Consider the following 26,344-nt stretch of genomic DNA (forward strand, 5'->3'; position numbering starts at 1 on the left):
ACAGTTATTAGAAAATAATATTTTATTATAAAATTTTACTTTTTTATTCCTTAGTATGACAACTGGTTTTTTTATTCACAAATAAACAAAACTTAAATATTTTTCGCTGTAAGATATTGTCATCGATGATTATCTTGGATCTAACCATTTATTAACCCCAGAAAACCACTTTTCTGTGTTTACTTGATATTCTCAATCCGTAATCTGCACACCTTTGTTTTCTTTTCTTGATAGAATCTTTTATTCTATTTTCTTCTGGATTACTACGTACGTATAAAGAAGACTTAAAATATTTATAAATAATTAAACTGCAACCCAGGGAATGTTTGGTCTATACATAATTCTGAAAGAATAGGCAACAAAATTCAACTGACGAGCAGTGTATAAAAAAATGTTTATTCAAGTTTTTAACAAGTATGTTGCGTAATTTTGGACATAATCTTTTTACTTATAAAAAATAATTTTATTTACTCATAACTTTTATTTATAATAATATAAATGATTTTTTTTTTATTATTATGAACGAACATACATCAACTACTATGGTCATTAAGCCGGTATAAAAAAAATGCCATGCCTGACCGGGATCCGAACCCGGGACCTCAGCACGAAATACCGAGACAGAAATAAATGATTTCTATTTTATAATACTTATTACAATATTATTTACTTTAAATTTTTTTATTAAATAACATTTTTAATTTTAATAAAAATGTTTGGTTTTAATTAAAAAATGTAATGAAGTTCCCTTCATGAAAATGTTTTTAGGATATTGTCCATAGGTTGATTTTTATTTATTCGAAATATTGAATTTATATACGCATATGCAAAATATATGTTATATATTTTCAAAACACTTTTATGTAGTATACCGTATGTTTAATCATTCGAAAGAAAATTCGTTTATTTCCGAATTCTAATATTTGTTAAAAAACAAGTTTTAATTTGTTAAATACAATTTATCGATTATAAAAGAATAAGAAATAAATCCAACAAAATCAAAAAGAAGTTACTGAAAATAGAATTAAAGAAAAATAATTTTGTTATTAAAAAGTGCTTAAAATGAAATAATTTTCGTTTTTGTCAAATCAACTATCTGACATGAAGAAAAGGTAGTACATGATATCATGGATACATTTTTATCTCTGTTTTAGAATAAGGGAAGGTCAAGTATATCTCTCAAGAAGCGTTTTCATTTATTTTGTAAATGTATTTGTGTTTCTAGTTTTATTGTAGTAGTAAACGGTTACATTTGCTAGTAGGCCTTGCCACCCGATGTGATGGTAAAGGAGATCGGAATTTCGCTCATTCCTCCTCGTTCACAAACTACGGCTTGCGACCTCTTCTTGCTTACCAAGTTGACTGCTCTCACTCTAGTCGCTTCATTTCCGCCAGGAAACCGTCTCCAGATAGCAGACGAGTAAAATTCATTAGGATATCGCCGTTACTGTCCTATTTACTCGCTTAAGTTTGTTGTGTGTTTGTTTCGCAACAACCAGCTGGTTTTACAGTATTCACAAAAAAAAAACATGTTTAATTCCGTTTGTGATATTATTCTACAAAAAAGTAATGATAGGGAATTAAAAAATAAATTTTTTTTTTTAGTAATCGCTGTATTTTATATTTATTGTTATATGTTTGTTGACTGTTTTTAAATTCAGTAATTTTTTAGATGTTTAAATAAATTTATATAAAACGACATTTATTTTATCTTTAATAATATTTTTATGTACGTGAATTTTAACAAAAAGAAAAATTGCTGAATTTCATAAAATAAATTTCTATATTATTATTAAGAAAACTAAAAACAATTTTTTTACGTCAAAAAACGATATATTTAAAAATTGATCCGCTCTCCAACTCCAATATAGCTCCCAATATAATTTTTTTTTGCCACATGTATTAACTTAGCAATGCAATACACAAATGCAATACGTAAATAGATAGGTTTTTTGGGAAGGAGGGAGTTTAGAGGCAATTTTTTTTTAACGGTAAGATAAGCATATAAGAATGTATTGAACTTAATGGAAAGTGGGATTATGTTAGTAAATTTTTGATAAAGTTAACCCAAAGAAAGTATCTGCCTCATCTCCTGCAGATATTGACACGAAAGGTTTACCAACAAAATGCGGGACACTTTTACAAATTTCATCAAAATAGGTTTATCCTGTCAAAATTTGTTAACCTTCAAAGCTTCAAACGTTCCTAAAAACTTTACTTCCCCACATTTTTTTTTTTTGGGGGGGGGGTCCCTGGGTAAAAACGTCGAGAAATGTAAAAAAACAATATTCTATTTTTTGAAAATATTTTTCCTACTTACAACAGAGAGCTATGATACTAGAAAAGTAAAAAAACTCCACAATGTTCTGGTGCAATTCCGGTGTTTCGCGTCCTCTCCATCCTTGAGTGGCTCGGATGAGTCATTTCTCTCCGTACTTCCGTTGCTCCATGGGGTGGTTCTTCTTTGCGAATAACTTCCTATACAATTTAATATATTTACACATGAATGATAATTATTCTATTTTATTTTACTACAAACGTTTTAATATAATTTTTATATCATATTTAATGATGCTCAAATTATTTCAAAGAATATACTAATTTATAATTGGTATTGTTCAATAAACGGAATATTTACATTAAAGTATTATATATATATATATATATATTTTTTAAGAAAAAAAATTTTTTTTTTAATTTATAAATATTCATGTTAATAATTAAATTATTATAAGTCATTAAATATTTATTGACATGATAATAATAAATATGTCTTTTCAATCAAACCTATTTTTTTTTAAGGTAAATGAATTGTACCAGTAGTTTAAATTGAAATATAAAAATTATTATTTTACAAGTTAACCAAAAAATATAATTAACTAGTTTGGTATTAACAGCATTGGTTACAAGTCATTAACACTAGCAATAGCATTCACTAAATTATAGTATAAGAACTAGTAGATACAATAAAGAGTAATCTTGAAATGGTGTCTTCAGTTCATGTCGAAAATTGCAATTGAAGATGTTGTGAATAATATGCTGATTGTAACACACTCGAGCGACCCAAGAAAAAAGCGGAAATGGCACACACAGAAGAACATCCAGAAACAGAGTGGATGAGGCACACCCGAGCCACCCCACATTCATGCACCCCTCACACACCCACATTCACTCTCACCTCACACCCAGATTCACACACACATTCACGCCCTTCAACCACACACAGATTCACTCTGTGACTCGTATATGTCTGATCCACAATGTTCTGGTGCAATTCTGTTGTTTCGTGTCCTCTCCATCCTTGAGTAGCTCGGATGAGTCATTTCTCTTCGTACTTCCATTGCACCATGGAGTGGTTCTTCTTTGCGAATAACTTCCTATACATTTTAATATATTTACTCATGAATAATAATTATTCTATATTATTTTACTACAAACATTTTAATATTTTTTTTATATCATATTTAATGATGCTCAAACTATTTGTAAGAATATACTAATTTATAATTGGTTTTGTTCAATAAAAGCAATATTTATATTATTGTATTATATATATATATATATATATATATATATATATAAAGTAATTTACTAATATTTTTTAAGAATCAATTGTTACAAATGAAAAAATTAATAAATATTCAAGTAAATATTTAAAAGTCATTAAATATTTATTGACATATGATAATAATAAATAATTGTTTTCAATCAAACCTATTATTTTTTTAAGGTAAATGAATTGTACCAGTAGTTTAAATTGAAATATACAAATTATTATTTTACAAGTTAACAAAAAAATATAATTAAGTAGTTTGGTATTAACAGCAGTGGTTACAAATCATTAACACTAGCAATAGCATTCACTAAATTATAGTATTAGAACTAGTAGATACAATAGAGAGTAATCTTGAAATGGTGTCTTCAGTTCATGTCGAAAATTGCAATTGAAGATGTTGTGAATAATATGCAGATTGTAACACACTCGAGCGACCTTTAATCTGTATTTAATTATCGATTATTTTTAAAATCGTATAATTAAATAAATTAATAATATGTAAAATGTAAAAAAAAACTCTTCCTAGCTGGGCCTCGAACTCGATCGCCCGGTTGACTCGGTACCTGGTTTTTTTATTTAATCACTTCTTATAAATAATTAACAATTTATAAAATATCTTCCATTTGCTTTGTTTACAACCCGACATTATTAATTTGTATAAAAAAATTTGATCCCGTTTCATTTACATAAATATTTATTTATATATTCCAAATTAAGGTGAAGAAATATTTAAACAAATCTATGCTTACAATAAATCCTTCTTTTGTTTTTCCACAGCAGGACTTCAATTTTGCAAAAAAATTCAACAATAAAACCATAATTTTTTTAAACAATCAGTAAATTTTATGCCGTTTTCCACACTATTCTGTTGTGTACTAGTCTTTCAAACTCAACATAATTCATTTCGTTCATCCAACCGACTCATTTATTTTCATATTCCAGTTTTTTCTTCAACAGTTATTATTTAAAGATTATCAGTTTAATTAAAGCTTGTATTAATATACGATAGGATTTACTAACCTATTTCGTCACTACAAACATTTTACCGTAAGTTTTTATTCAATCGTCTTAAGCCCTCTTATTTTCAAACTTTATCGATCATCCTAGTTTTCAATATCCTCCTGTAACACCACAAGGTTTCTATTATTTTTCTTTGTTTTTCACCTATTGTCCATTTTTCACCATAAGCGTTAGACTCCACACAAATAATTAAAAAAAATTATTTTTAGTTTTTAGAACTGTATGATTTCTTTTTCTACATGAAAGCATTACGTCGACTATTCTTTCGTAATTTTAGAATCTGTAATAATGTTTATTTTCTTACTACCCTTCTTTCATAACCTTTCTTTTTTTAAAACTAAATTACTTATTAAGCAATAGATCCTTTAATCCTGGTAATTAATTAATCTTATGATTTTTTTCAAATATTCCAATATGTTTTATAAAAATTACTCGTCATTTTCAATATAGTTTCGCTTCTTGCTCAAGAAAATTATGAAGATTATTAAAAATTCATATTTTATAATTTATGTTGAGATTAGAATTAATTTTAAAAATATTGTAACGATGAAATTTAATTTTAATGATATGTTGAGATTTTTACTTTAAAAAAGAATTATTGGTCGCTCTAAAAAAAAATAAATTATCCTTACATAAAATATCACGTAACGGTTGTCTATGGAATACTTACGGAAGGATCAGTATTGCCTGAAAAAAAAACATTTTTTTTATACAATTGTTACAACGAAAAATTGAATGTGATCTAGAAATTTTTACTTTTATTTCTACGTTGAATTTGGAAAATTTTAAGTCAGATTTTTAAAATTCGTATTGGATTAAAATTTTAATAAGTTTATTGATCTTCAAAATTCTAAAAATTTTGTGGATATTTTTTAGATACTTCAATTATTATTGAACCCACCGGGTCCAGTCGGGTGACTCGTCATAGCAAATCAGCTGATTTCGAAGTCGAGAGTTCTAAGGTTCAAATCCTAATAAAGATACGGATTTTAATACTAGATCGTGGATACCGGTGTTCGTTGGCGATCGTTTCGTTTATCCACACATCTCAGAAATGGCTGATCTGAAACTGTACAAAACTACACTTCATTTACATTCATACACATCATCCTCTGAACTAATACCTTACAGTATAACAGATACCGTTTTTTTTATTCTTTTTATTTTTTAAATACCATTTTAAGAATCTTTTGTACGAGTTTAATAACTTTATAAAATTTTTATGTAGAGTATTCGATTTTTGCATGTATATAAAAGCCGTTGATGGTGTATTTCACAATATTATTAGGAGAATTATATTCCTTAAACATATACAAAGAAAGGTTCTCGATTTAAGCCATATATGTACGTGAGTGTGTGTGTTGTATGTTACTATGGATGTTCTAGCCGTACTCTTTACCAAATGGACCTATTTTTCAAGATCCTTTTTTTACATTGTCGAAAATATTGGTCTTGTATGGTTTTTCAAGTAACAATTTTTGAATTCAAAAATTACGTTGTCTGTATAAACAGTTGGAAAATAATTTTCATTTTTGTAGTCATCATTGCATAGTATATATGAATAATTTTTAAAGCATAATGAAAGCCTATTGTTAACGTGATGTTCAAAATATTTTTTCGAGGAATTCAAGTAAGTTAGCTGGAGACTGCATAAACAGTTTTCAACTGTTTTTTATAAAGACTACATAATATTTGTATTCAATAAGCTTCGACTTCAGAAGTTGAGATTAATGAAAACTGAAAAATATTGTTTTTTAATTTGTATTCCAGGTTTTATAAAATTATTTTTTACAATAAAATTGTTAGATTTATTTCAACTTAAATTGTTTTATCTTCCGTCATTTATTTTTAAATCATACTCGGAAGGGCTTCATATTACACAGATGTGAACTTTTTTAAAATAAAAATTAGTGTAAACAACGTCAGCATCCCTAATCTACACGATTAAGGATGTATAATACTTACACAGATGAACAGCCATTTCAAATCACCTTACAGTTCAGAAGGAAATTTCGATTACTCGAAAAATGTGTTCTAAATTGTAAAGTGGTTGTGCATAAAAATAAGGACATAAAATTTATAAATCCTTATATAATAAGCACATTTTGAGATTTTAAGGAAACATTCGCTTCTTTAAAGTATTAGATAAGATCTGAAAACCGGAAGAACGCCGTGTAATAAAAATGCTCTATTCTTTTCATAGAATTTTTATGAATGTGACAGATATATTTTACGATAAGTATATTACATTTCATAAAATTCAAATTAGTTTGTAGTAATTATCTTCAAAACTTATTGCATTATACTAATTACCATTCGCATTTGTGATATTCGTTTTCCTTTACATATATACGTTTTTTTTCTTTGTTTTCGTAGGAGGAGAAAGCTCTGCCAGCCACCGTCTGCCCACGCAAGACAATAGTGTCGGGCTTTCACCAACTAAAAAACCTCCCCCTTAAACAGCAGACCGGATACCCGTCTTTCAGCATAACTCACGGATTGTTGTTTCATCTGACGTTAAATACGTTGGAATCAATAACTTTACATACGCGATGGGAAACTAGATAATACAAGTGGCTTGGGAAATATTTTTCCAAGAATAATAAGTATTCTATGTCAGTTTTATTTGGGACAGTGAGAAATGGATTAATACTATTTCTTCTTCCCGTAGCCGTATGTACTGCTGCATATCAGCATGCCAACCCCTCTGAAGCTGCAGGGCACTTATATTCTCTTTTGTAAGGGAAATCTTTATTCATTTCACCTCAGGGACCGGCTGTATAATGAAATTATTACGCCGAGAAAATCTATATTTGACATCACTACCGATACCTCTTGTAACTCAGGTGCGTTATTTTTGTCATGGATCTGAGCAAGATCAACGTACATAGAGTAAATAAACGAATTGATGTTTTTTCTTAAGAACCAAGAATTTGAGATATTTCCACTCAATAGAGGAACCGCTTTTCCATCACATATTTTTACTTTCCTAGTTATAAGAAAAATATCACAATATGTAAATTAAAAAAAATATAAAATTAAAAACTGAACTAAAAAAGGAACATAAATCTGACGTGGACAATTCATGACTCCCTTGTACGCCTATTAAATTACATGTACACATTTTTTGTAAAAGGAAAAGAACATAAAATTTTATTTCATTAATAACTTCTGATATTTTTTCTTTCTTTTTTTTTATTGTTATTATTGAATTATTATTTATCGTAATATTTTTACAGAGGCTAATAATTATTAATAAATAAATATATTTAAATTAAAAAAGAGATAAAGTCTGATTCGAACCGATGTGTTTTTCCCTTATAAGGTCCAAAAATTTCATTTGGCTGTAACTCTGAGACCAATGAAAATAAGTACCACTTATGATATGTCGTTGAAAAGCTCTCAATGACGGCTACTGCAGTAAAAAAAAGTCCGAAATCCAAATTTTTTGTGATTTTGGACACTTTAGGTTCACCCGATTGCAATCAAAAGGGGAGGGGCGGCACTACTAGATGTTACAGCAGTTCTCAATACAAAATTTTAATACCCTGTGACTAATCGTTTTTGAGTTATGCGAGCGAGATACATACGTACGTACAGACGTCACGCCGGAACTAATCAAAATAGATTCAGGGATGGTCAAAATGGATATTTCAGTTGAAATCTGAAAACCAAAATATTTCACGATCACAATACTTCCTTTACTTTGTACAAGGAAGAAAACATGGTGTTTTTCATTTTGTAGAAATAGCAGGCATTTAAGGTTGTTCAATGATTAAGTTTTCACCAGGTCTTACATCGAAAAAAAATTTTGTCCTTCAACGGAAATATTTAAATGTAGCGGGATGCTCTGAATAGTAATTATCTATATTAAATAGCATAACCCTATAATATATGATATATTCTATAATATACACCCTAAATACATAACACTCCATTTTGGGCAGTCGTGTAAAAAATTACCCTCCACGAATATTTTGGAATTGTATTTACCCCTTCCAGAATATTATTTTACGGTATATTATTGAAAATGTTTTCTGTTAAAAAAAGTCATAGTGATGAGGCTGTATATTTTAAAGGAGATTACAAATTACGAAAAGTTTAATTCCTATTTATAGGTTAGATAAAACCGATTTCATAACTGCTAATTGAAATTACTCAAATGATGGTTTTTGAAATAAAAATAACCATAAAAGTCCCCTCAGCGTTAAAAAGTGGTTAAAATACGGTTACAAAATAAAACCTTGACAGAGAATGAAGATTGAATATTTCAAAATTTTTTGCTGGTTGATCAAATCCACGATATATATTTTTTTGTTTATTCATTTCATTAAAAAGTAAATAAATATGAAAAAAAAAAATGTAAATTGTTTGTTTAGAAATGATTTTTTTATTTTTAACTTGAAGGAGGTTTAAATTTTAATTTCTAAGCAAATACCTGGAAAGTGCAATCAATGTTTATAATTTTTCATTATACTTTTATCAAGTTTAAGTGAGAAATAAATATGTATTCTTCCACAGTAATATTATAAACAATAATTTCCTTATAGTTTGCATTGAGCAAATGTATACCAATGATTTTTAAGATAAGAAGTAGTATACAAATTAAATCGTTGACCCTATTACTCATTTCTAAAATCTGTTAGTTTATTGAAATGCATGAGTAAAATATATTTTAATCTTATCAGTTATGTTTAATTATCGAATTTCCGGTTGTGCTCTACAAAATCTGATATTATATCCTTTATTTATTTATTTTTTTTAATTTATATTCGACTACATTAATTTGAAAGTTTTTAAGCGTATTACTTATTTTTCTATTAATTTGTAGATTAGCTAGCCGAATGTCAGTTTGAATCGTTCTTTTTTTATTTTATTTTTCTTTAATTGCAAATATTTTAATATAAGATATAGTTAAATAATTGCTAATAGCTTATAGTAAGTATTAACAGATGAACGGTATTGTTTTGTTGAATTGCTTTACATTTTTTGTAAAGCCAGTAACAACTCGGCCCTTGATCTTCAGGTTCCGTCTTAAAAGGATCAGTACTGAAATAAAGTCTTTAATTATATATGAATTTCCATTTTATTTTTTTATTATTTTAATTCGGAAAATTATTTTTAACTTCTCTTCTTTTTCTGTTTAGCCTCTGGAATCACTGTCAAGATTATTTCAGAGGAAGGATGAGGATGATATGTGTGAGTGTAAATGAAGTGTAGTCTTGTATAGTCTCAGGTCGACCATTTCTGAGATGTGTGGTAAATTGAAACCCAACCACCAAAGAACACCGATATCGACGATTTAGTACTCAAATCCGTATAAAAATAACTGGCTTTACTAGGACTTGAACGCTGTAACTCTCGACTTCCAAATCAGCTGATTTGGGAAGACGCGTTAACCACTAGACCAACCCGGTGGTGTTTGTCAAACTTTCCTGGCTGTATTAAACTCCACTACTAGTTAAAAAGGTAACTAACTGACTGAGATCTTAGTTTAGCTTTCATACAGATTTATTAATATCAATTCCTCGTAAATATGAATTGACACATCAGCTTTCATGATTATTCGTTTAGCCGACTCAGAGATATTAAGAACCTCGGACCAAACTGCGAAAGAAGCGGTGCATTCCTGGCTCGCAGCTCAACCGAAAACCTTCTTTTATGATGGCATCAGGAAGCTTGTGCAACGATGGACCAACTGCGTTGAAATGTAAGGGGACTATGTTGAAAAATGATGTAATAAAATGTATAACTACATTGCGGATAATAATTGACTTACCCTCGTATAACATACTGCCGTGTTCCTAATTCATCATATTACTTATTGCTTTTTAAGAAGTCATTTCGACGTCTGATATAGGATCCTTAATTCTAATAGATTCGTTAACTTTACACTTTGATACAAGTATTTGTTTGGAATTAATTAAAAATAATATTTAAACGCGGTGAGCTTCGTAAAACCTTCCATTAAACAGCGAGTGAAAAATTTTCAGTAGTTCGTTGTTCTTTCAAAACTAGCTGTGAAACCTACCTTCTGAATTTTTCTATACAACTTTGGCCAAGATGAAAGCGACAAAAAATTAATTGTCCTTCAGGATAAACTGATAACAACGATTGTGAATATTCGTTTTGAAATTAACCGGTAAAATATAAATATTTTTAGCTAATAACGAATCAGGGACTTGTGATAAGCTTGGTACGCTATTCGTGTTGTTCTCTACAGGTGCAATCAGTAGGAGATAGAAAGGAATAAAGCAAGTGCGCATTTCGTGAACGCCCATTTCAATTCGCGTTCGACGGAAGTAAAAAAGTCAAGATTTAAAAAAGTGTATAAAAATTTTCCGACAGAGTAATATTGTTTCCGTAAGAGAAAAACTTGTGATTATATTGTCGCGAGTATGCGGTTCTACCAAGATGTTGAGAGACTAACAAACGTAAAGATTTCTTATAAATACAACTTATTACTCTTAATAGATATAAATAAAACAAATAATAATAAACGAATAATAACGGTGACAATACGTTTATATAACATACTAAATAGTAATTCAAATAAATAAGACAAAATTTGTTTAAATTATAGGATAGTTAAATTATGTAAACCGGAATAGTCTAATTTAATAAAAACGTTACAATGCCGTTAGAACCGGATATTGCATTAACAAGATTAAAGTCTAAAGTTCATACGATTCAATATCTACAAATATTATTACTTTTACTGTTTACACTAGAACTAGAACTACCCTTCACTTTATGAATGAGTACAATACTGTCACTTTCATTACTGTTTACCAGAACTTACCGAACAACTTCCTGCATTACCAGTTCACAATGGAATGCTGGTGACGTACTCCTCACTCGGTGTTACCACACACACACTGTTAATCGCCGTCACAGTAACCACGTCGAATTCAGACTAGCAAAACTACTCACTGTTATCGCGACTGTGCCGAACATGGCCCCACAGAACTATTCACTTTGTTCGCTGGTCCCTGACAGTATTTATATCCCCTGCCTTACACAACCACTCGGCTTATTTATCATAATAAATTTAAAATTAATATCTTGACCGTTATGTCTATATACTTCATATCATCATACGACGGTTATTTACGTTGCACCGTATACGATTATATCAACATGCCGGCCTCTGTGGCGCGAGTGGTAGCATCTCGGTATTTCATCTGGAGGTTCCGAGTTCGAATCCCGGTCAGGCATTTCCACTAAATATCAAAAATGTTAAAAATTTCAATTTCATATCTCATCCTCTGAAGCAATATGGTAAGTAAGTAAGAATGGTCCTGGATTCTAAAAAAGAAAAAAGATATATATATATATACATATATAATATAGTTAATAATTTAAAAATTTTTCTGGATCTTCTACTTTGTCCTTCTAGTGTTTTCTATTTCATTGAATAGTAGTGTTTTACTGTTATAATCAATTTTTCTCCTTTCATGATATTTTCCAGAAAAGCGAATTGGCTTTCTTATTCTGATTTTCGTTAAGTTGCATCATTTTCACTTTGTCTATGTAATCTTTCCTACCTACCTCTTCCGTACACATATTTTAAATGTTTCTAGCTTTTCTGTTTTTCACTTTTATGGACACTAGAGTGTGTCCATGTTTCACATCCGTACAGAAGCAGAGTAGAACAACGTTATCATAGCGCAACCACCGCGTATGATCAGGAAATGCTAGACGGGCGGGAGTTAGATTGGGTCTGTGGTGTTACATACGAACGTCTGCGCCCGCACGTACGTACGCATTCCATCGGTACACTCAATACACAAAGGTGATGATTGGCAACTAGGCACGCAGTTTGTTATTTTTCACGAAATTATCTTTTTCCATATTTTATTTAAAAATTTTTTTTTTAATTCTCAATTTATTTTTCAAAAAGGAAAAATAGGATAGAATCGATTGTTTAGGTTATAAATGATGATACTGTATTACTTTGTTTTTAATAGACCACGTTTTATTTTTATTTTAGTCAAGTGGCTCAATGCCACCCACATCATGGTCAGTTACTATCGCTATGATAAAATTTTCAGTTTGCATATCTGCAACTGTATCCGTCTCTGAATACGCTTTTTCAAATTTTAAAACACGATCGCAATATAATTTACAGTCTTCAACCGTTAATTCAGAAAATGTTTGTTCTGCAATTTGTTTAACTTCACCAATATTTTGCCGAGGTAAAACATTCTTTTCAGCTATCGGATTCTTTACTCTTGCCCAAATAGTTTTCCAATATTTTGTCAAAATATAATTGTTCGTAGCCCACTTTATTTACCTTCACCGCTTGATAAAGTTGGAGTTTTAACATCTGCGATGAGCATGGAATATTTCTTGTTTGCAACCATTCTAATAGCATTTGCTTTCTACAATCTGAGTTTCGAACCTGGTATAATTTTTATTACGATAAGATGCATTGTCGAAAACTAAAACTGAACGAGATTTAGAATCGATTGTGTTTTCAGCCATTTTTCATAGTTATCGGCATTCACGTCGTCATGGCAATCATTTTGTTTCTGATTCGATTTGAATAGTAAAAGAGCATTAGGGACTTCTCCGGTTTCACCTCCGGCGTGTAAAATTATCAACCTCTGTCCTTTCGATAAAGGTTTCTTGTAACCATGAACAGAGTCATCAGTCTAAGCAAAACTTAAATGAATGAATGAAGGACGCGTCAGAAAATACAATTACTCGGCCATCGTTTCTATACTTCTGTAAATTTTGCAAATAATTTACGCGTTTTAAACGAATGCCGTGTTTTTCCATTAATAAATTTCTGTTATCAGTAGTCTTTTTCCAACTAAAACCCCTATTCCGTAAAATTTTACTTAACGTTTCACGCGTAAATTCGAAATAAATTATTTACGTTCTGTTGTCAAAACCGCTAACAAGTTATTTAACGTTCGTAATCTTTTATGGCGTATATGAAAATTATACGCGATGTTCCTTAAAGCACATCTTCGAAAGTCATCGATACTAACCTTTTTCTTTATTCTTTTTCGAGATTTTCTAGTGTTGTGAAACTTTAATTTTCACCACGTTTATTTTTTTCATTACAATTTTTCGCACCATGTGACCTGATACGCCACATAAATCAGTATCGCCAGCTTGTGTTTTTGAACGTAACATATCGGGATTTTCTTCTGAAGTTATTTTGTAGACGTTTATCATAATATATTTATTCTGGATTCTTATAGCCACTCTCCGTTCCAATCTAAAATTAGATCTTGGTTGAAGTATTAGTCACCGTAATTCTACACACTATAATTTAAACTGAAAATATACCGACTGCGAAAGTAGTATTGAAAGTTCTACATTTTACACTGTGAAAGGAGAATTGATAAATACTGTCTTAACAAAAGACGATACCACTTTCTTACAACCAAGGGAAGCACTAGACAGGTTGCACTAAACAGGAATGCTACTGATGGTCGCCTTCCCCCTCCACAAACACACAAGTTATTCGACTGCGCATCGTTGTGTTTACGCGTAGATAACTTTGACGCCTTCTAAATGTCTCTTCAACTTTTAACTCTGTCTCATTACATAATTGTTTCTTTCTATTTAATGTTTCTTTAGCCGTTGTTATTCTGGTTTTCTTTTCGTTTTAATTTTTGTAATCTTTTGTTAATACGTATAGCCGGGCATTTATAGCAAGGCGCTTGCAGAGGGTAGTAGATGTACGACTGTAAGTATAGAGGAAAGCGCCTTGCTAGAACGGCTCCGCTATACCTAAGTATCTATACTATTCTACTAGGGTCAATTATTTGTTCTTGTGTGCAGATATTTCCGACTGCGACATTGGACTGCCTAAAATATTACTTAAAATTACCGATTTTAAAATTCATTGATTTTTGGTTAAACAAATAAAAATGTTAATCTTTAAAAATAAAACGCTTTGTAAATTAAATTAAATTTTTAATTTACAGAATTGTTTTGTTCAACTAACCGTTTAAAAAAAAGCTGTACAGAACTTTTAAAAATCATTACACAAAACTCCCTATATGTAGAGTCACCCTTCTAAAATTGACCCTCCACTAGGGTGATTTCCTCTCCATCACAGAACACTCGTCATTATTATAGCCCGCCATTCATTCCGGTGGATTATGAGTTATGAAAAATCGTTTTGTTACTTTTTTTTCTCGGAGTGTTTTTATTTAGTAAAAGAATATTCTACAACACTTTTCTTCAAAGATAAAAGAATTTAATCGACTGTGGTTTATGTAGACCTACTTGTTAAAATAAAACAAAGATAAATAATCTTTATTTCATTTTGTATACGTGTACGTACATAAACTATTTAAGAATTTCATTTTTCTGTATTAGTTTTTTAATCTGAAATATCTGGTTTGCAGCTCTATCGTTCAAATGTTCTTTAATGTTCCAAGCTCTAAACCTAAAATGTATAGTTAAGTTATTAAAAATTAATGCGTGCGTGTGTCTCTCTCACTCGCTCTCTCTCTTTGTGTGTGTGTGTGTGTGTGTGTGTGTGTGTTATATACAGCCAACCGAGGCCTAACCAGGACCCATGCAGTGTTCGTTACCATCATGATTGTGAGAATAATAATGATAAATAACAATTAAAATATTCAGGTCTTATAGAAACCTGAAAGAGAAACTAAATTGTAAAGGACAGACAGTAATTAAAGTACCAAATGTACCAAAATTTATTTACCTTTTACGAAGCAAACTTCACAACTTATTTCTGTTGCCATGGTAACAGAAAGTAATTTAGTTTTTAATTATTAATATTTTTCTTCTTTTATGAATATATTTAATTCACAACATCAACCTTACGGCGTCTATGGCTTAAAACCACTCGTTGGATAACACAAATGGAAAGGGATTGGTTGGATAATTTTTCTCCCGTCAAGCGAGAAAAAAAACAGACAAAAACTTTGGCTTTATATAAAAGAAGATATATATTAATTTATATTTCATCTGCTGATTTTAAGTAGAAAAGGCATTATTTCATGATAGAGTTAATCCTTTAATTTTTTATACAGTACATGTTATGACTATCATGCAAGTAAAATATCTAAATAAAAAAGAAAATTAGTGTTGCTTCCAGTTAGAATAATAACAAACTGTACATAAGTACCTATGATGAAGTTGTATCTAGAAATGAATATAATCAGCATTTTGGTGAGCTTTGCATGCGACGATATCTGACGCGGAATATTTGGGTCAGCGATTATGAGAATGAAAATCATTTTACACCTCACTTTCTTCCTGTTAACCAGGAATGTAATGCTTGTTATTGTTGTAAATTTCAACGGCAGGTATGTATTATCACTTACAAAATTGATTGTTAAGAACCTATATTCGCACACACGCACACACATATATATATATATAATACATATACATAAAACATATGACTAGTTACATATATAAAAGTTTTTTTAACCTCCGGGACCACCTCGGTGGTCTTTTGTTCGCATGTATAATATCTAAAAAGAGAAAACCAGGACACACTTAACTTGTTTTCTTACTAATGTATTTTCTTCGTTTTTTTTTTGTTTATATTTAACTATTGAATAACTTTTTTTCTACGGCTGTATTATAAGGTTTGAATTACGCGGCCGGAGCCTTTTTCATAATGACGGTCATTATTAAACAGATTTTCATTAGGATACAGGTGTTCAACTAATCAAACTCCTACTCTTTTCAACCACTGACCACTTAGAAGAACTGGGTATTGTTTAAGTTATCAGCTGTGCTTTTTTTTACTTTTAATTTTTATCTGTTTTAGCAGTTAGCAAGCAGAGGTTAATTTTAATGTACTCCGATAGGCATCTAAGTCTCTACATTACATTGTTTATCCTTTTGTTAATTATTTCGGATTCTGAGGAAGAAATGTCTTTCATACCGATCGATATTAAAGAAAAGACAGAACCTATGACTGGTAATGACCTATTACCGTAGAAATGTATTATTTAATGTTTTTTGAAACATTAAAAAAAAATATTCGGTAAAAAATGTTATCTTTTTCATTTAAATCAATAATCCTAATCAATATTTTCTCAGCCGTAAAAAAAAGAATCCATTTTGACTAGTTTCGGCGTGACGTCTGTACGTACGTATCTCGCATAATTCAAAAACTATTAGCCGTACGATGTAGAAATTTTGGGTTTAGGACTGTTGTAACTTCTAGTTGTGCACCTCCCCTTTCGATTGCAATCGACTAAACCAAAAGTGTTCAAAAAATCCCAAAATCCAAATTTTAGCTGAATTCTGTTAGGTAAATCGTGATTTAGTTAACCGATTATGAACATTGTTGTATAACTCTATTCTTTCTTGATTTTTAGAATAAAAGATTTTTTTATGTTTTCAGGGATAAAACAGGATTAGATAGGATTTTACGACCGGATGGAATAATGGCGACCGCCTACTCGAGATTTTTGGGAATTTTTAACGTGTTATGATATTTTGTTATCAGAAAATTAATATTAATACTCATTCCTAATTTTTCCATTAAATAAAAAGTGATGTGGGTTAGTTTAAAATACAGGTTAAAGAAAGAACATTTTTTTATCATAAAGCTTTATTCATAGTTTTATGCATATTTATAATTTTCTCTTTTTATCGTAGAAGATATCCAAAATCAGTATCGGCACTTTTTCACATAGTCAAGTGTTTTCTCATAGTCAAGATTCACTTTCGAGTAGTATTTTTACTACTCGAAACTAGTAACTACTACTTTTATACTGTAACTAGTATTTCTTTCCTTTTCAGTGGCATCAAATTTTGTCGTTCCTAATCATTAATAAATGCTAACGAACATAGTGAAATTGCACAGGTGTTTAACATCAGTGATTATGAAAAGTGGTAAATTGGTATATATAACAGTCATTTATTTGCCCATCTTGGTGTTATAGTTACACTTCATATCATTTAATTTCCAGGATATGAAACTATGCGACACATTTTAATCGTTGACAAACCATCAGGTTAGATGGAAAATAACTTTTTTTCTGTATAACCCGTAACAAAGAAATAAAAAATAAACAAGTATTCACATATTTAGAATTAAAAAAATTACGTGGAAGGATTTTGTCAGCAAAAAAACTGATTTGGTAGGCTGGAGGACATCGATGTAATATTACGATATACCGATCGATATTTTACATTGCCTGTTAAACCTCATTATCTGATGGATCGATATATCGACTTTATTATATTTTATTGATTTTATTCGGATTTGAATACATTATCATGGATACCGGTGTTTTTTGGTGATCGAATTTTAATTAATCATACGTCTCAGGCATGGTTGTCTACACATGACTGCACTTCACTATCATGTTACGAATAAAGGATGCGGCTGCCTACGGGCCACGATTCCAGAAAGCGGCATGAAATATCTGGAGGTTTCCGAAATAAATAAGGTTAATAGAAACGGTTATATTATTGGCGAAGGGGAGGAACGGGTTTTCTGTACCGGTTTAATTAACAGAAGTAAAATTTAATATGTATTAATAATATTCAACACGCTTGTGCGAATAATTGGTTAATTAGAAAAATTATTTATATTTCTTTTGCAGTGTTTTGAAAGTTAAATTTGATCTTAATATCAATAATGAAGCTTAATCTTGGTAGTCGGGCTGTAATTAACGACACGTCTTAGAAATACTCGCCTGATATTAAAAAAAGAAATAAATGTAATCATCCGGTTTTTGAACATCTTAAGACTGGCGCTATAATCTAAAAATTTTGTAACCTGAAAAATAGTTAAAGCTGTGTTTTCTTTTAATTAAAGTTAATATTCTTTTATTAATTTATTAATTCATGTTTTAATAAATATACTAATATGTATCCTAAAAGGACAAGAATTATAATCAAATGTAAAAACAAAATGAAAAGAATTCAACGTAAAATTTATATTACCCGTTAATATATATTTTTTTTTTTTTTGACTAATCAAATAACCCGTACTCAAACAGTAAATGCCGGTTAGGTTTAGTAGTACGGTTTCAGATGATTTGTCTTTATATAGTCGGATATTAAACCATTGTTGAGGTGTAAAGCGCAGTTTGACAATCGAGGACATTTATTGACAGTTCTCAAGTTGTTTTGCCGCTGTTTTTGAGGGGGAGGGGTAGCTCTGGTTTGACTGACAGGGAGGGTAGAGCGCCATATATCATTCAAGATGGCTGACATGACGTCACCACCAATCACCTCCCCCCCATACCTCTCTTCTTCAACCCTCTTAACGCATCCCTCCAACAACTGTCAGTGTTCGGGATGTTTCTGTGTACAACTTTGCTGGCATGTACTAGTGTAGTATTGCTTGAACTGTATATATATATATATATATATATATATATATATACAGTTTCTGTAATTAACTTTTAGTTGATTATTAAAATAAATATGAACGCCATAAATTAAATAAGGTTAATAAATAATTTTTAAAAGAGTACCATATTTATTTTTGTTACCGATTCGTATATTACATTATTTGTAAAAATTAAAGATAAAAAATCATTTTACGTCGTAACATATACTTTTGTATACACTTCAGGATAAAAATTGTTCATATAACATGAATGGAACTATACAACCTTACAGTTTACTGTTTTAAAAATTTACAATTACTTTATAACTTCAAACTGAAAAAAAATAACTTAAAATAAACGAAAACAAAGGAACAATAAAGACAGAAGAAAACAACAAACAATAATTATAAAACAACGAAAATAACAGCACAGTAAACCTATGAGTGGATCTTAACCAAGGAGCGTATCAAAATACAGACACCGTTAGTCTTAGTTCACCCTACATGACCGGGTTGTTAAAGCTTGGTTTGACGTAGATCTACTAACGTTAATTGTTAAACAAGCGTGTTTATGACGTTTTCTACAAATAACGGTGGTCAGCTTCCTAACTTAAATAATTTACCGTGCATTCAATAAATGACAAAAAGCCGACTTTTACTTCACGTCTCTGTCTCAAACAAAAAAATAAATAAAAAATTAAATAAAATAAAATATCTTGGTGTCTGGAAAACCCTCACCTTAAATGGAACGCGTACATTAATATGTACGCAAAAGAATTAATTACTTAAATTTAACAAAATTAGTTAACTAAAAAATGACAGTATCGCTAGACTTGTAAATATGCTCGATCAATGTTGCAATATTGAATATGTTCAATATGTTGGGGTGGGGCAGGAATAAAGCACTTTTATAAAGCGTATGTGCTTCAAAAACACTTAATAAAAGCAACCTTAAATAGGCCCAGACTTTACCATACAGCCGACCTAGTCTTGGAATTTAAGGTGTTAACAATGAGACAGCTCTACGTCAAAAGCATCGTTTTATGTATTAACAAAAATATAAACCTCTCTAATACCAGCGATTCATCATATAATCTTAAGCCATAATACCCCGAAATGACCTATCGGTCTGCAGAATATATTTCTGGTAAACTGCTAAATTTATGAATAGCAGAGAAAGCTTAAAGAAATAGATTAATGTATAATGACAAATAATGTGTACGAATCACTATTCCAAACATGTTTTTGCCATCCTGTCTAAATGATGTATAATTAGTTTATTTTCGAATACAATCATGTAACATTTTGATTTTTTATATAAAAGCTTATAACGGAGCTAATGAAAACTAAGGAAGGCAAATTTATTAAGGAAAAATTTATCATCATAATTATTGTAATAATATTTATATTAGTTTATTTAGTATTATTTTGAATTGTTACAAAATAGCGTTAATATAAGAGATATAACAAAATTCATTTTACTTCACTTTATACAGTATTCAAATACGAATGTGAACAAAAATATTAATGTCATTTATATCATCATATTCTTGTATTTGCTTGATTTTACTACATCTAGAATGTTGAATTTTAAAGCACGGTTACGGGTGTTTATTTGTTTTATTATTATTATTATTATTATTATGTTCAATTTTTTTTATTCTTTTTCTATGATAAATTTAAATTTTAAATTGATTTCAATTTTTAACAATTAATTTTTTTGTTTATAAGAACTCATTTATTTATTGGGAACTTATAGTTGCTACTGTTTATTTTAATATTCCCGTTTTAGAAATATTATATAAAGTGGCTCATGCCTGCTCACAGGTTATCCTTTGCAGATATTTTTTTTTCTTCAGTCATCTGACTGCTTTGATGCAGCTCTCCAAGATTCCCTATCTAGTGCTAATCGTTTCATTTCGGTACACCCCTACATCCTACATCCCTAACAATTTGTTTTACATATTCCAAACATTGCCTACCTGCATTATTTTTCCCTTTTACCTGTCCCTCCAATTTTAAAGCGACTATTCCAGGATGCCTTAATATGTGCCCTATAAGTCTTTCTCTTCTTTTAGCTTTATTTTTCCAAATGCTTCTTTCTTCATAAATTTTCCATAACATCTCTTCGTTTGTCACTTTACCTACCCATCTGATTTTTAACATTCTCCTATAGCACCGCATTTCAAAAGCTTCTAATCTTTTCTTCTCAGGTACTCCGATCGTCCAAGTTTTAATTCCAAATAAAGCTACGATCAAAACATATACTTTCAAAAATCTTTTCCTGATGTTTAAATTAATTTTTGATCTAAACAAATTATATTTCTTACTGAAGGCTCGTTTCGCCTGTGCTATTCGACATTTTATATCGCTCCTGCTTCGTCCATCTTTAGTAATTCTACTTCCTAAAGAACAAAATTCTTCTACCTCCGTAATCTTTTCTCTTCCTATTTTTACATTCATCTTCATTATTTCTACTACATTTCATTACTTTCTTTTTGTTCTTGTTTATTTTCATACGGTAGTTCTTCCGAAGGACTTCATACATGCCGTTCATTGTTTCTTCTAAATCGTTTTTACTCTCAGCTAAAATTACTATATCATCAGCAAATTGTAGGATCTTTATCTTTTCACCTTGTACTGTAACTCTGAATCAAAATTGTTCTAAATTGCAATTTTGTATCTCAAAATTGTTCTTAATTGCAGGTATTAAGTTTGCTAATTATTTATTGTAACTTTTTTTAAGTCATTTTGTAAAAGAAAATAAACGTTTATTTATTCATTCATTTTATAGATTTTTTTACTTTTGTATTATCCAAGCTTTAATAAATTTTAACGAACAATTTTTTGGATAAATAATTTTTCATTAAATCCTCAGAGAATTTCACTTTATCCTGTTATAATGAATTGATTTTCATAATATAAAATATTGGTTAATGTGATACATAAATTTTTAATCTGTTCCTAGTTCGTTCGTTTTGATATATAAGTTGATAATATAAAATAGTATTTGAATATAAGAATTTGGATGCTTGTTTCGTACTCTCCTTCCCTACTGTACAATTCCTAGGTAATACTAGAGAAATGTGATAGGAAATGAAATAAAAAAATAGGAAATAGGAAATGAAATGTGATAAATTTTCTTAAAATTTATGAAAAATAATGAAACCTCAATGTGTCCTGGTGAATTTCAATGTCTACATCTGGTAAACACTAATATCTTGGTTCTTTTAGACCCGTTCTTTATCATAGGTAAGATCCAAAGCTCAAGCAACCAGATCAAAATATTTATTGAGAAGAGAATATACCAAAAAAATAATATTCAATTTATTTCCGCGGCAAATGTGTAGAAATTGGTTACACTGGATTTTTAAATTGTAAGCATAATTTAGGTTGTGGACTTTCTGAAAAAATATTGATTCCTCATTCATTTTTTCACCAAATTAAAGTAAGTAGGCCTTGTAAAATAAGTATGTTGGTTAAATTTTAAAAGGTCCATAGACCCTTTTTCATTCAATTACTGAATTGTTAAAATTTAGAGCTATATAGAAATAAAGGCTATGATTAAATGGCGGCCATTCATCTATGGGGTGGTTCAAAATGTACAAGTATTGTTAAAAGATAGCAGCAGGGTACAGTTCAGTCTTATGTAAATTATAACTACCTATCCCTTAGGTTATTTATTGGGTTCTTGTATTATATGAAAACAGAAACATATATATTACTACGTTTTTTACCTGCTTTTACGAGTTGAATTGTGATACGTATTCACCTTCATCTGTACATTTAACGTGTAAAAAGTTATGTAGTTCTTCGTTTTATATTTTACAAAAATAATTTTATCGATAGATTTATCAAGAAACTTCTGTATGTTAATTGAAGTTTTAATTTTTGAAAATTTAAACCGTGACCGGATCTCAAAACCGTACCGTTTAAATAATAGGTCAACACGCGTGCTACAGTTTTACTATTAAGACCAGAAAAAATAAAGTTTTGAACATAGATTTACTTTAAAAAAAAAATTAATTGGTATGTTTAACATTTTTTTTACTGTACTATGGGCTAATTGAAAAACGACATGAAATTTGTTATACAGAGGGAAGAAAGTTAGGTGGTGAGTATTTTAAGTATTCTGTGAAATGGTTGAAAATTTAGAGGTATTTGAGGTGTTAGATATGTTAGTCTAAGACTGTTTTGATAAATTGATTTGCTTTACCCGTAAAACCAAGTAGCAACAGAGACTAAACTCCAACGGTTATTAAACAGGACTAGAGCCTAAATTTCACTAATAATATGTTTTAATTCTACATTATATAATGGCGTAGAACCTCTCCTTTCCATCTTGTTGTTTCTTAGTGTACGTAATCCTGCTGAGACTATATCAGTAAATGCTCTTGTTAATAAATATCCAATGATCCTAAGAGTAAGGTCTAAAACGACAAATAAAAATTAATTCGGCAAATCCGAGGATAATTGAACTCAAAAGTACAACAAATAATCGTTAAATATAAGGTACAACTCGTTTTTTTACAACAAAGAAACCATCTTAAAATACGGTAAGGAATATATAAATGTATAAATTAAACGACAAAAATTATTTTAAATTAATTTTTATTTTGAAGTTAAACTATCCAGCAACTGACAATTAATATCCCAATCAGAAATTTACCTGTAGTTTATGAATTCAACCGATCTTTAAAAAGATCAGTAATTAATAAATATTGATGATGTAATCGGTTCTTTAGGGATTCAAGTCAAAATAAAACAGTTGTAAGATTTTATTTCAATTTAAATTCATGTCAGAATTACAGAACAACTCTAAGAAATATGATGCGCCTATTGGTCTCTTCACTATTAAAAAAAAAAGTAATAATAAAACATTTTAAAACATTAAAACCGACGCAAAAAAAACACAAGCTAAAAAATAATTTGACGGAATACTTTTTCAATTCTTGTTAAAATTTCAAAATTCTGATGTCTGTGCTAAATTAACCGTTAGTAAGTTGTGAATTTTTAATTTGGTCACAACTCAAAGTCGACTACCCTACCAAAGGGCATTTATGTGTGTGTGTGTGTCCGTTCCCCTTAGCTTAGCACCTGAATGTACCGATCACTAGTGGAAGATTTGTTAGTACATGACTCGTGGTGGTCAGGTGTATACTTGTTATGTTATTATACATCGATACATCGCATATATATTGATATATATTAATATACTTTAATGTTAAAATATATTAACATCTGTTATGTTATTATACATCGATACATCGCATATATATTGATATATATATTAATATACTTTAATGTTAAAATATATTAACAGATATTATTAAATATATTCACATCTGTTACATATATATGTAACTACCATATTTAGTCTATATATGTATATATATATATATATATATATAGAGAGAGAGAGAGAGATATGCAAAATATATATTAATAATATATTTTTTTATTTATGTGCTTGTTTTCTTCATAAAATAATGAACTATAATCAAAAAGTAACTACCGTAATGTACTGGTCACTAGCCGAAAATACAGATTCGTTAGTATCAATTTCTACAGTTAAATTTCTGATTTAACTTTCTTATTTTATCAATTTTCATCATTCAAAAAAAAATATTTTTACAAAACAGGTTATCAATTTTGGACAACTAATGATACCAATCCGAGACGCTGCCCGCCAGGGCAACCCGCCCGGAGGGCGTGCCCTGCAGAGGGTACGTCTAGTTATCTGCGGAGGGCGTGCCTACTAACTAGACTAAGTAGCTGCCACTGCAGCTAGTTATCAACTAAAACAGTAATAATAATTTTAGAAGTTTTTAGAGCCTCCTTGAGTAGAGTAAAAATATTAACAAAAATTCATTTTTCAAAAGTTTTATGAAAAACTTTTGAAGGTTCTAATGATTCATGAAAAATTGTTTTTTTTTTACAAAAAAATATATTTTTGGAAAATGTGGGTTGAAATTTAACTATTTTCATTCAAACAGCTGCATTTAAAATTCGTAGAATTTATTCGTTTTTTTGATGCGGTAACATTTAACTTATTGTAAGTTTTTTTTAGGTATTAAAGATTTTTTTTAAATTTTGCTGGTGAACGGGAACCTTTTGTATATTCAGTGTAAAATATCTACAATCTATAATGTCGACTTCCAAAACGGTAGGTAGTCTTATACATTTATTATTTTGTATAAAATTTCCCTTATTTATTAAAAAAATTGTTATCGTAATTTATATAAAAGATACAGCAAAAACATATTTGAGAAATTCAGTTTTAAAATGTTGGAAAATAGTAGTTGAGATTATCATGAAAAAGTACGAATAATAGTATTCCCACACGATTAGGCAGATTATTTGACTAATATTAAAAAAATTATACGCACAGTTATCTATATGGAGAAAAAATATCTATAAAATTGTAATAATTTGTAATTTGCTTGTGAGTAGTAAAATTTTACTTTAAATTCCTGGTTCATATTACTTTTATAAATAATATTAGTCTACAGGCAAAATCTATTGTGCAGAGCTGATTAGCTAAACAATAAATAAATAGAGCTATATTAGCAGTAGAGATTTTAAACAATAACTGATGAAGAAATATGACAGTCAGGTCTATAAAGATAGACCCGACCTATTGTATTGTATGGGAATATTGTATTTATAATATTCTCATGTACATTTACAAACCAGATACACCCGTACTTTAATTCCTTTATTTCTCATTATTGCTCTGTCCTTTATATTATTAATTTTTATTTAACTGAAAATCAGTTTCTAATCGGTTCACAAACTCTAGGTCTAAGGTGTTACTATACATTTCTTTCTTATAAATAACTGGTAAATTAATTTTTACCGCTTATAAAATATCCTTGTTATATCGATAAAATTTTAATTGTTTTCATAAAGTATTATTTAATTCTACTGCAACTTGTGTTGACGTTCAGTAATAGCGAATGAATTTTGTAGTGTGTGAGTAATGTCATATCTGATCGGGGCTCGAACCCAGAACCTACGGAAAAAAGGTAAAAGCTCTACCGCTTCGTCATGAAGATCGGGGGAATTGTGTTAACAGACTAATTTCAGCTTTTTTTGTTAAATTTGAATTCGTAATGCGGTTACACTTGTAGAAAACTTCAAAATATTCAAATTTTAAGTATTTTTTGATTTATTCAAACTAGAAATTCATACATTAGATAACTAATACAATAAATAATACTTTTTTAATATGTTTCTGAATATATTAGCTTTGAATTATTAATTTTAAAATTTAATTTTGGAATGCACAAAATCGTAGAACAAATTGTGTATTAATATTGCAAGGCTTAGTTTTTGTGTTTATTTTATTTAAATTATTCCTTAAACTTTTTTTTAAAATCTAATTATTAAAAAACTGATTTCCATGGTGAAGTGGTAGTATCTCGGTTTTCATCCGGATGTCCCGGGTTCGAATCTTGGTCTGGCAT

Source organism: Lycorma delicatula, chromosome 9, assembly GCF_047948215.1.
Source record: "Lycorma delicatula isolate Av1 chromosome 9, ASM4794821v1, whole genome shotgun sequence".
In the NCBI taxonomy this organism is placed as follows: domain Eukaryota; kingdom Metazoa; phylum Arthropoda; class Insecta; order Hemiptera; family Fulgoridae; genus Lycorma; species Lycorma delicatula.